We start from the raw sequence: 13443 nt of genomic DNA, 5'->3' as shown, positions 1-13443 counted from the left end.
AAGAAGGTTGGAGACTATAAAGGGAGGAGGGGTTTTTTTGGGGGGGCAGGGGGTGTGAGGGAACTGGACCACTTTATAAGCCATAGTAAAGCTTAGGTTTTCTTCTACTCTGTTTAGCTCTCAGGCATACTTCTACCCCAGGGCCTTTGCACTTGCTATTCCCTCCAACTGGAATATTCTGCAGAGCTCAACTCCCTCACCTCTTTCAAGTCCTTTGCTCAAAGATCACCTACTCAGTCTCAGTGAAACCTTCCTTGGAGTCCCTGTTTAATAACTGTAAAGACACACATACACACACAATTCCCTGTCCTTCACGCCTTCTTTATTTTTCTTCACAGCATTTACCACTATCTACAAACTACATATTTCTTTTACTTCGTGAGTGGAGGCATTGTTGAGGGTATGGCACATCGAGGGCACTCAGTCAAAATATGTTTAGTGAATGAATGGGAAGCCATTAAAGAGGGTTAAGTAGAGAGTGACACAGTATAATTTCTGTTTGGATATGGGAGCTGTAGCTACTGTGGAAAGAATGGGCTAGAGGAACACTAGCATAGAAGCAGTGAGACCAGTTGGGAGGCTGGTGCAGTGATCCAGGTGAGAAATGATGTTGGCTGAGCCGAGAGTCATGGCAGTGAACATGAAGAGACTGCTTTGGACTCAAGACAGATTTTAGAAGTAGTAGCAACAAGACTCGCTCATGTTGTTGGGGGTAAAGAAGAGGGAGCAATGCTTCCTCTGGCCTGAGTTACTGTGTGAAATGGGGTACAGTTTATTGAGACGGGGGAAGATGGGGGCAGAGAATCATTCGTTTCATTTTGGACCCATTAAGTTTGTAATGTGTTCGTAACATCCAAGTGCAAATAGTAATTAAGCTGGATATGCAAGCCTGCAGCTCAGAGGACTTGGGCTCAGAGGAGTGGATGGGAAATAAAATTATGTATTGAAAACCATGTAAAAAGTGGATATTTTAAAGGAAGACAATGCCCTGGTGGTGGTGGTGGAGGTAGGAAATGTCCACAAGGAAGAAACTGAAAAAATGATGCCAGGGGGGTGAGACCTGGAAAGGTGGCAGGAAAAAATGGGGGGACGGAGGCAGAGGGGAGGAAGAGGAAGAAAGAGGGAGATGGGGCTATGAGTATGGTTATGAGAAGGAGGGACAGAAAGCAGGGGCAAAGAAGGCGGAGATGTCAGTCATATCTATGCCTGGGGATGAGGGCAAAGCCTGCCAGGATAAAAGGAATGAGGGGAGAAAAGAGGAGTGGGAGAACGGGAACACTAGGGAAGGTACAAGACTCAAGTCCAAGGGGGAGAGGTGAGAACACAGATTAACTGTAATCACAACTAGAAATCAGCCCAGCAGCTGTGGCTGAGGAGGTGGCCACAAGGTCAGGGCAGTTCAGAGGTCAAAGAGTGATCCTAGTATGAGATTAGAAGATAGAGGAATGAGAAGGGAGGTGAGGATGGAATGTGAGTCTAAGAACGTGGCCATGAGGAAAATAGGATTCTATTATTAGACTTAAACTCCAACAGGAGCTCATAATGGGCAAAAGCCTGCTTAAGGCAGGGATTTTAAGCTAGGTTGCCCAAGCTTCTGGATGTCCATGAGCTCCCCGAAATTGCTCACATAGTTTTATAAGTATGGTATTTTCTGTGGAAATAAGGGTTTTTTTTAATATATTGTTTTTGTCTCATTAGATTAATATAACACCCCGAACAAAGTGAAACAAACCTCTCTTACTCTCCATCCCACTCCCTGTTCCCTTAAGCTGCAGAAGCATTTGGTTCTGCCCCAGGACATGTGTGTCTGCAGGGAAGAATAAATGATCTCCTTCTAGGGAAGTCAATGGAAAGAGTTGGGAAGTAACAACACTAATGGCTAATACTTAATGAGCACTTAACGCACAGCACCGTTTACAGCACCTTATTCTAACCTCCACAAACCTCAGTCACACAGCAGCAGAGACAAAGTTTTTAACCCAAGAAATTTGGCTCGGAACCCATGGGTTAACCAGTTCACTATACTAGAAGCGGATCTAGGGATCCAGAGAGCAGTTTTATACAGGAACGTGTCTGCTATAGATTGAATTGTGGCCCCCTGCCAAAAAAAAGATAATGATGAAGTCCTAACCCCCAGTACCTCTGAATGTGACTTTATTTGGAAATACGGCTGTTGCAGATGTAATTAGTTGAGCTGAGGTCATAAATGGAGTAGATTGGACCCCTAATGCAATATGACTGGTGTCCTTATAAGAAGATGGCCATGCGAAGACAGGGAAACAGAGAGAACATCATGTGATGACAGCAGATTGGATTTATGCATCTATAAGCCAAGGAATGCCAAAGATTGCCCGCAAACCACCAGAAGCAAGTAAGAGCCAAGGAAGGATTCCCGTGCAGGCTTCAGAGGGAACAGAGCCTGCTAACATCTTGATTTTGGACTTAATCACTCCTATACTGTGAGACAATACATTTCTATTGTTTTAAGCCATCCAGTTGGTGGTGCTTTGTCACAGCAGCCCTAAGAAACTGATACAGTGCCCTTCTTTCTTGAACCCACGGATGCCAGGTGGTACAAGAGAATGTGAAGTCATTCAGCAGTTGATAAAAGGTGGCTGTCCCCTTCCTCCCATCTGGACCCAAGGTGCCATGGCTTCACAAGGCAGAGGCCTCATCCAAGTGGCTATGATGAAAGGGCCTCAAATAGGCACTACCCAGGCTCTGACACCATCACCACTACATAGTTCTTGGGAATTTTCCAGCTACATATTTAAGATCTTAATTCTGGTTCTCTTCAGTGGGTGTCTGGCAGGTTGGCCATTTCCCAGAGCCCCCTCCACTCTTCCCAGCTTCTTCCAGTTTTGAAGTGGAGCCTGAGAAACTCTGCAAGCTACTCCAGACAGGGTGAAATTCTACCCCAAACCAATTTAGGTCCTTCAACTATAGCCAAGCTCGTGCATATAGAGAAGCAATTAAACCTTCTATAGATAGATTGTTACCTACCTCATTTTGTTCCACGAGAGGCATCTCTTTGGGGCCAACTGTTGGGATCCGTAAGGCCGCACATGCTGGGTGCTGTATGAATGTTTGAATTGCTTGGACTCTATAAGAAAAACTGCAGTGAGCCCTCTCTGGTAAGGTTAATAATCTTTATGAAATATTTTTGTTAGTTTGCATACCTTGCTGTGCACCACTGCAGCTGGGATGGTCTGAAACAGCAAGATCCCGAAGTCTCAAGTAACTGCAGAGAGACAGGAACCTCCCTGGGGATGAGACATTTCGTCAAGGTGACCCACCTCTAGGAGGGATGGGGCAGAGCACATAGCACTATGGGGCCTCAGACCCCCCTCAAATTTTCCATTGCCCCCAGCCTCCGCATACCCTCTGCTATTTCTCTGGAACCATTTCCTTGCTCTATCCATTCTAAAACCTGGCAAGTTTCTTAGTCATCTCTGTCTTCTGTTTGATCAGGCATTCAGGTTTCCCATAGACTAGCACATTCTCCCCAGGACTATCACTAGTCTACCCAGTGGCATTGTGCAGATTAGGTAACAAGGGTCCCTTCCCCCAGACAGACAGCTCTGTGCCAGGCACCATGGTGAGCGCAGTGCAATAGCACAGCCTAGATTTCAGTCCCTACTTGCCCTTGGGCTGGATACCCTTGTGCAGAACTTGACCTGCACAACCCTCCGTGACATTCCGGTAGTTGGGAGGCAGCCTTCACAGAGCGAGTGCTGTCTACCATGACACAGTCATCCAACCAGACGCCTGAGGGTTTTGGGCACCATACTGAAGTGGCTTCATTCATCTAATTGCTGCCAAAGCCTAAAGCACTGCCTTGCTCAGCACAGGTACACTTGTGACCTCAAGGAACTTTGCCTAGACTCTGTTTCCTCACCTGTAAAATGAGGATAATAATAAGACCTACTTCATGGGATCGTTGTGACAATTAAGTGAGATATTCAGCATAAAATACTTTGCACAGTGCTGGGCCCAAGAATAAAAACAATTATTGCATTTCAAGTTCTTTCATCAATCAATCAAGAGCAAGTCAAGGTTCATTCAACAAATATGTATTAACAACTATTTTGTGCCAGGCATCGTGTAGGGTGTTGTGGTTACCAAGGTGAATACCCCCAATGTGGTAGGGAAGGCAGACGTGAATGTACACAAAGGCTGTGTACAGCGGGATCAGGGCTGTGACAGAGGTCAGTACAGAGGTGGGAGGAGAGGTGGTAAATGTCAACGAGTTTCATTCTGCTTGTGATAGGGTTAAGGAAGCTTGACTATATCATTGGTACCCCTTCTGCATTTGACATTCACCAAAATAAAATGTATTGCTTTAGTTCTGTTGTTGCGTATCAATTCACCCCCAAACTGAAATGGCTTTAAACAACCATTGTGGGCTTCCCTGGTGGCGCAGTGGTTGAGAATCCACCTGCCAATGCAGGGGACTCAGGTTCGATCCCTGGTCTGGGAAGATCCCACATGCCGCGGAGCAACTAAGCCCATGCGCCACAACTACTGAGCCTGTGTGCCACAACTACTGAAGCCCACGCACCTAGAGCCCGTGCTCCACAATGAGAGAAGCCACCACAATGAGAAGCCCGCGCACTGCAATGAAGAGTAGCCCCCGCTCGCCACAACTAGAGAAAGCCCACGTGCAGCAACGAAGACCCAACACAACCAAAAATAAATAAATTAAATAAATAACTTAAAAAAAAACAACAACCATTGATTGTCAGCTCATCAGGAGGGTTTGTTTCTGCTCCAGATGTTGTTGGCGGGGTGACTCAACTGAGATTGGAGGATCCAAGATGGCGTCACTCACATGTCTGGTGCCTGAGGTGAGATGGCTGGAACAGCTGGGCTGGCCAGGCATTTACCTCTCCCTCCTCGTGGTCTCTCCAGCAAGGAAGTGGAACGTGTCTATATAGTGGCTTGGGGTTCCAAGGGGATGAAGGCTGAATCTGCCAGGTGTCTTAAGACCTAGGTCCAGACCTAGGCAGCAACACTTGTGCTGCATTCTATTGGTCAAAATAAGTCACCAGGCCAGTCCAGGTTCAAGGGAAGCACCAATAGACTCCACCTCTGGGTGAGAGAAGAGGCAGAGAACTGGGGACATGTTTAACCCACCACCTGTTATATCATATTCCATTTTACAGCCTATTTATTTATTTAATAAATTTATTTATTTATTTATTTATTTATTTATTTATTTATTTTTGACTGCACTGGTCTTCGTTGCTGCGCACAGGCTTTCTCTAGTTGCGGTGAGCGGGGGCTACTCTTCTTTGCGGTGCACGGGCTTCTCATTGCAGTGGCTTCTCTTGTTGTGAAGCATGGGCTCTAGGTGTGCGGGCTTCAGTAGTTGTGGCACACAGGCTCAGTAGTTGTGGCTCGCGGGCTCTAGAGCGCAGGCTCAGTAGTTGTGGCGCAGGGGCTTTGTTGCTCTGTGGCATGTGAGATCTTCCAGGACCAGGGCTCGAACCTACGTACCCTGCATTGGCAGGCGGATTCTTAACCACTGTGCCACCAGGGAAGTCCCATTACAGCTGATTTATGACTTAGGAGGTATCTATCAATAATTGGTGAGATCCCGTGGCTGCTTCAGAAATCGGTGGCGTGAAATGCAGTGTGGTACAGCAATGATAGAACACAGGGTTCAAATCCTCATTTCAGTACTAACTTGCTGTATGACCCTCGGGCAAGTTATCAAACCTCTCTTCCCACCCTTTCCTCATCTGTAAAATGAGGGGCAGTAAGATCTAATTTGCCAGGGTTATTTTGAGTATTAGAGAGAATGCATGGAAAGTGCCGGCGCCTGGTAGATGAGATAGCTGAGCAGTTCTGTAATACTGTTGTTATTAGGCTGCCTTTCTTCTTCTTCTTTTTTTTTTTTTTTTCTTCTTCTTTTTTAAATTTAATTAAATTTAATTTTTTTTTCAGTTATCTTCGGGTCTTTGAGCATTTCCTGGGCAAAGAGAAACATTTTATTTTTAATATTTATTATTTATTTACTTATTTTTGACTGTGTTGGGTCTGTTGCTGCCTGTGGGCTTTCTCTAGTTGCGGCGATTGGGGGCTACTCTTAGTTGCGGTGCGCGGGCTTCTCATCGCGGTGGCTTCTCTTGTCGCAGAGCACAGGCTCTAGGTGCGTGGGCTTCAGTACTTGCGGCACTCGGGCTCAGTAGCTGTGGCTCACGGGCTCTAGAGCGCAGGCTCAGCAGCTGTGGCTCGCGGGCTTAGTTGCTCTGCGGCATGTGGGATCTTCCCGGACCAGGGCACGAACCCGTGTCCCCTGCGTTGGCAGGCAGATTCTCAACCACTGTGCCACCAGGGAAGCCCTGTCTTTCTTCTTAAGTAAGGTAATAGGACTGGTAATAGAGTGGTTTCTTCTACCTGTCAGGGGAACACCTAACAGACCTCTAGTATTGCTTGCCCCTCGCTGAAAACCTCAGCAATTATGCTGTGGAGTTGAGGCATGGCTTTGTGAATTTGTTCAACCTTTTGGAAAGCAATTTAGTAATCATTAACAAGAGTCGTAAAAAACGTTCATATCCTTTGACCCAATAACCAGATTTCAAGAAAATTATTCCAAGGGAACTGATTCAAATGAAAAGCAAAATCCATATACATCAAGTTCTTCATTGCCATTTTCTGTAGAATGGCTAAAAATAGAGAAACAGCTTAAATGTCTAGTAATAAAGAAATGGTTAGCTAAATTATGATACGAATAAAAACTTGTTGGAATATTACATGATTCCTAAAGTGACAATTATTATCACTACATGAAAGCATGGAAACATTTCTTAACAAAATGCTAAGTGACAAATTCAGAATTAAAGAATTTCTCTACATAAACAACAACTAGAGACAAACAAGGAAAAAAAATTTGTTAGTGTTTGGGAAGTGGTTTTGAAATTGATTTATTTTCTTTAAAAATATTCCTTATTTTTTTATATCAAAATCAGAAGAAAAATTTAGGCAGGGCCATGTGGGAAAGTGGTTTATTAAAAAAGAAATGCCACGTCATAAAAGCCAGAGAATAAACTGCAGAGCTTTTAAAAATACAAATGCCCAAGCTCCTCCCTGGAGATTCTAATTCATAAGGTCCCAGATAGGGCCCAGTTACTTATATTTTTTCAGAGCTCCACAAATGATTTTGATGTACACGAGGGTGAAACTCATCATTATCCTTTCAAATGATCTAATAAACACTCTGTTTGATCAGAAATAGAAATACAAGGAAAACTTACATAACTAGAACTCTTTTTCCCTAATAAAATTGGTTCCTACTTGTGGGCCTTCTCCATTTCCAGTTATTTAGTTGTACTCTGATAAATTGTGGCCTTTGTACATAATCCAGAACACAGAAAGGACAGCTTTCGATAAACATGTGTGGTTCTGTACAATGTAAGGAAACAACATGACATAAGAGCTGATGACCTGGGGTTTAGCAGGAAGAGTAATAGCATCAGAAAAAAAATCTCATCTCCGTATCAGTCAAAAGATATTGACAGAATTTCAAGGATCATCTCCCACTGTGACCAGCTGTGGCCCTTTCTTGAGGAATAGAGATAGTGGGTAGGCTCATGAAAATTAATATGCATATTTTTCTTTCTTTTTATATTGCTAACATTAACCCATAGACAGTTATTGTTAAAAACGGAAGAGTAGGAACAGATAAAGCCAAATAGAGCCTTGTTCTACCCAACTTAGCTTCCACAGAATATAGTGAAAGAGACAGTAGATTCTTTGCGAAAATCCTGGAGTTAACCAGTTTTCACAATAACTGTTTCCTGAGACCATCATTTCCCAAAGTGAGCTCTTTGTAAAAAGCAGTTCCTCAGAAGGCTGAAAGGTATTGCCTGAAAAGGGGTTCCGTGATGAAATAAATTTGGAATGCAGGATTTAACTGAGGTAGAGAGGTTTCTTTGCAGGACTTGTCAGGGCCTTTGTGAATCTCTGAGAAAGAATTGTAGTATGAAATATGAAAACCTCCTCTTGGTCGATGAGACATGATTTGCAAAACACTTCCATAGACCATATGATTTCCAGTAAGAGCTAAATAAACGTTAGTTGTTAAGTCAAAGAAAATTAATACAGGGTATTATGATCCTAGGTTTACATTACTAAATTTGCATATTTCACCTAAGGAAAATTAACTTTTGTGTAAAAATTAGGAGATAAAATTTCTAGAAAATTCAAGAGCCTCTCCAGACAAATCCTTAGAACTGATGAAAAAGTTGACTACAATTTCCAGTAAAAAGAAAGTTGCCAAAAAAAAAAGCAAATAATTAGAAAATTTGATTTTAAAAATACCATTCATAATAGGACAAAAATCTATACGCTATATAGGAATAAGTCTTATAAAATATGGTCAGACTTCTATGAAAAACAATTTAAAGCTTTTACTGAAAGACTTAAAAGTATTCCTAAACAAATGGAGAGATGATACCATGTTTGTGGCTGGGGAGACTCAATGTAGTAAAGATGTAATAGTCTCCATCTTTCACTTCCTTTTCTTCCTAACGAAGACCTTTACCTCTCATCCTTTCATTTTCTTGTTTCTTGTAATGTCCAAAAACAAAGACGGTAGTAGCTCTTTCACTGCCAGAATGTCTTCTGCCTATCTTAATAAGCCTCTAGTGAGACACATTTTAGAACTCCATCTAAAGATGCCCAATGGGGCTTCCCTGGTGGCGCAGTGGTTGAGAATCTGCCTGCCAATGCAGCGGACGCAGGTTCGAGCCCTGGTCTGGGAGGATCCCACATGCCGCGGAGCGGCTGGGCCCGTGAGCCACAATTACTGAGCCTGTGCGTCTGGAGCCTGTGCTCTGCAACAAGAGAGGCCACGATAGTGAGAGGCCCGCGCACCGCGATGAAGAGTGGCCCCTGCTCGCTGCAACTAGAGAAAGCCCTCGCACAGAAACGAAGACCCAACACAGCCATAAATGAATAAATAAATAAATAAATAAAATTAAAAAAAAATAAAGATGCCCAATGGTACCCTGGTAGTTGTTTTTAAGGTTTCCAGTGTAATATTCGTGTAATATCAGATTCTGTGAGGGGCCTAGGCAATTTATTTGTGTCTTCCAACCATTGGATATCTCTTTGGATGGCTTAGCTAGAAAGGGCTTTTCTTGTGTTAGAAATTGCCAATTTAATTTACTAAGCAGTGTGCGATAGAGATAAATGAAGGTACCTTCCTGGTTCACAATAATACTCCTAGTGGCCACATTTGTGCTACAGTTCCCCTGATAATAAACTCAACCTCAAGTCACAGAGGTGGGCAAGCAATCCCACCTGGGTTAATTATAATGCCTCATTCCTCAGGCCTGTAATTGGACCCGTGGTGGATACATGACCTGAGCTGGGCTGATCAGCCTTTCCTCATAGAGGGAAGGATAAAGCTAACAGGAAAAGAGCAGAAGAGATAAGAGACTGATAGTTTTTGAATCCCTGGCTCCAGTCACCCCTCTTCTTTCATGGGTGGAGGATACAAGCCAAAAAAGGTCCCCCTTTTGCTTAAATTAGTTCAGTATGGCTTGCCGTCTCTTGCAACCAAAGACTCTTCACGGTAAGTAAGCAGGTGGAAGCTTCCATGCATCGATTTCCCAGGAGTCTCCACCGGCTACTAGTAATGCAGTCAGAGGTTATTCAGGGAAGTAGAAATGCTCCAAGTCATAGAGTAGGAATTTATTATAGGAAGGAGACTTACACAATGGTGGGAGAAACTGGTGAAGAGAAGGACCAGGAGGAAAGTTGGGTATCAGAGAAGAGATCACTGTTTGGTCAATCTGAGAAGCTAAGCACATCCAGTACCAAAATGAGATAGATGGCAAAGCCGAGTCTCATGGGAGGTCAGTGGGAAGCTGTGCCTTTGGGGAGCGACTGCCTTTGTGGATCACTGTCAAGCATCTGGTGTCGGGGGCCACTCTTAGTCATCAGGGTTAGCAGTTGGTAAGAAGAGGCAGATCTGGAGCAGAGGAGAACACGGACGAGCTGGAACCCACAGGCACCTCTGCATCTATCTGTAACCGCTTCTGACCACAACAACCTGCAGAGGGTGATGGCCGCTGCTTCCTCTGCACCTTCCAAATCTCATGCCAGTTCCTTTTTTGGCCAAATCCTACCTGGAACCATACAGAGAAGGGGATCCTGGGAAATGTACATCCCAACTTACCCAAACAGACACAGTACAAATTATCCTAACTTTATCCAGGAGGCGCACATTGAGAACTTCCTGTAAAAGAAGGACAACCAGACGCTACTGCACTTGACTTGACCGTGGGCTCTGCAACAGTCTGACCGTCCAGATACTTCTCATCGGGCAATTTTTCTCACCCCCTTCCAGGTTCTTAGCTCTGCAGCCCTCTTCTCTTATACCTAAGAGCCCTTGGTCCTCCTCCCAAATCTGTAGACTCAGCCCTGTCACAATTTCTAGGACCAATTCTAACTTTAGAAAAGGAAGATTAATGTTTAGTCTGATGATCGGGGACACAACATAAAGGTAAGTTTGCTCTGAGATCATCTTTGACTTCTTGCTCTGTCCTAGGTTCCTTTGGCTGGGGCCAACAAGGCCCTTTTCATTATCATCCTAGTCCTCCCAGGACTAAGTCCCTAACTGGCTTTGGCTCTCCCCAAGCCGCACCCAAGTCCTGCCTCTGAACTCCAGCTGGGAGAAATGGCTGCTACCTGCAAACATGTTTTCCCAAAACCGGCGCCTACAGGCTTGATTTCCAATTGCAGCAAACCCATGACATGCTTGAGCAATACTCTTCCAAGCCATTTTGAACCCCAACGTTGTATACACAAGTGACTCTTGTTCTCCAGAATCAAAGGGTCACCTGCTTGTCGTGAGTAGCCTCTCATCACCTACTCACCTCCCTTTCAACGTTCGCTAAAATTTAACTCTCTTTTGATGACCAGTTTCTGTGCCATACTCAAACAGCTTCTTTAATTTCTTTTTTTTGTATAGAACACAAGTGGACCTGTTCATCCCTTCCAGCCCAGCACAGCTGAGTTTGACATTCAGTTATATTTCATTTTTCTGACTAAATTTCTCTTCAGTTTAATACCAGCATCAGCAGCTAACTTACTCTTTCAAAGAAAAAACCATTGTGGTTATTGTTATTTTTAAATTACCTAAGGAAAATTTCTGTGTGCCCAACACTGAGCAAAGAACCACAGTGTCATGGTGAGATGGAAGACCAGTCATTCACTCAATTAGCTCACACGTGCTCAGGTATTTAAGATGCTTGTCCTGGCAAAATGACAAATGGCTGCATGTCATGGATCTTTGGGGTCACTCAAAAGTACTTTAAGTGGTGACTGTGACATCCAAGAAGGCCAAGGGTGTTAATTTATTAGCTGCTCTGTTGCTACCCTGTATCCGCCTCTTGTCATATCAGATGACCCTGATGTCTCCTATTTTACAAAACAACTGCTTATCATTGATTGCCCTGTTCCCCAGATTCCATGTTCTGCCTGCCACACTGGAGAGCCTCCTAGCACCCAAACCTGTGGGCTGCATTCCCAGGGCATATCCTGGGTGGGTGTGTCAAGTGCCAGGTCCCCACCCCTTCCAGTGCACCTTGTTTCTTTAATGCTCTGGACCAGATTGGCTAGGATGGCTGCCATTACCAATAACACATTGAACACTGGATGTACTGACTCATGGAAATAGTTTTAAATACCTCTGCTGGTTCCAGGGAAACATATCAAGAGAAAATACAGGAATCCGTAAGATAGCTTAGATCATTAAATCACCTCTTATGAGCCATCTAAACTCTAACAAGTCGAGCAAGATTATCATTTACCCTTTATAGCCATCAAATTAGGCTCTAGTTCAAGTGTTTGATCCAATGGCACTTTTATGCACTTACAGCTCATTGGGCTCTTGTGTAATCACTGCAGCTATATTTAAGTCTGTTTTATAGAAGTTGGAGCAGCACACTTTTATTGTTCTAGGTGATTACAGATTTTATAATCTTTTCTCCTAGGATGTATTTTTGACCATGTCTCTGACTTATTTAATGCTGAGTCCTTGGTTAGGAGCCCACTGTCCCATTTTAATAGTATTCCTATGAAGAAATGAAATACATCTTTATTTTTTCATTCAATGAATATGTTAATGTTTAAATGATCCATTCTACTACTGAGGACATTATGAGCAGTCTGCCTCTGATTTGTGCACTGAGTGTGTGTGTGTGTGTGTGTGTGTGTGTGTGTGTGTGTGTGTATAGCCAATAGTGAGGGAAGGGGTGGTGTGGAATGGATATGATCCTTGGAGAAGAAGCTCTATTCTAGGACTGATAAGTGTGACAAGTTTCCCAAATGGTAAAAAAAAAATAGAGAGCCTGCTGGTTGGGATGACACTGAGCCAGGCTCTCCCAAAGATTCAACACTTTCAGCTTCCCCTAGTTTTCCTCCCTTAGAATTTCAGCTCATTCTCGTTCTTTCTCTGGACAAAACGGAGCCATTCCTTTTTATCTTGACCCTACTTTGGCTAGAGGCCCTAGCATCTTTTCCCCGAAGTCTCAGCCTCTCCTAAGTACCTCCCAGGGATGTCCACATCTTAATCCCCAGAACATGTGAATATGCTACCTTGCAGGGCAAAGGGGACTTGGCAGATGTCATTAAGTGAAGGATCTTGAGATGGGAAGATTATTCTGGGTTATTTGTGTGGGCACAACATAATCACAAGGGTCCTTATAAGAGGGATGCAGGAGGGTTAGAGCCAGAGAAGGAGATGTGACTATGGAAGCAGAAGTTGGAGTGATGTGGGGCTATGAGCCAAAGAACGTGGACAGCCTCTAGAAGCTAGAAAAGGCGAGGTAACAGTGTCTCCAGAAAGAAGGCAACCTGACCAATATCTTAGCCTAGTAAGACCCATTTTGGACTTCTGATCTCCAGAACTATAAGAGAATAAATTTGTCTTATGCCACTCAATTTGGGGTGACTTGTTACAGCAGCAATAAGAAACTAATACAGTGCCCCAGCCAACATTGACTAGAAGGTAGAGACAGAGGGCTTATCTAGAGCTGTGCTGCCCAATATGGTAACCATAGCCACATGCAGCTACTGAGCAGTTGAAATGTGGGAGGTCTGGATTAAGATGTGCTGCCAGTGTAAAATACACACCAGATCTTAGGAACTTCATTAATATTTTGGATACATTGGATACATTGGGTTAAATACATTTGGATACATTGGGTTAAATACCTAGAATTCCTTTCACCTGATTATTTTTACTTGTTTAAATGTAGCCACTAGAAAATTTAAAGTTACACTTGTGACTTGCATTATATTTCTATTGATCAGCGCTGTTTTAGGGATTTGGATGAATCTTGCTGCTGGAGTTTCTTTTATTACTGTGAAACCTGACTGGGTTGGACCAGGCTTTGCTTCCAGCTCAGATGTCTCTAGTCCCTGTTG

The 13443-nt window shown here is 43.7% G+C and overlaps 1 protein-coding gene across 1 annotated transcript in view; it reads right to left on the bottom strand.

Annotated features, from left to right (window-relative positions):
* AKAP1 (A-kinase anchoring protein 1) overlaps positions 1-3225 on the bottom strand; it is a 36912-nt gene extending 33687 nt beyond the window's left edge. Inside the window, exon 1 of the mRNA XM_082372877.1 lies at positions 3004-3225. The gene's annotated coding sequence lies outside the window, so the exon portion shown is untranslated. The remainder of the gene's footprint in view (positions 1-3003) is intronic.
* Between the last annotated feature and the right edge of the window lie 10218 nt (positions 3226-13443).

This window comes from Balaenoptera borealis, assembly GCF_965194805.1.
Source record: "Balaenoptera borealis genome assembly, chromosome: 20".
In the NCBI taxonomy this organism is placed as follows: Eukaryota; Metazoa; Chordata; class Mammalia; order Artiodactyla; family Balaenopteridae; genus Balaenoptera; species Balaenoptera borealis.
This window is presented reverse-complemented; position numbering and strand designations above follow the sequence as displayed.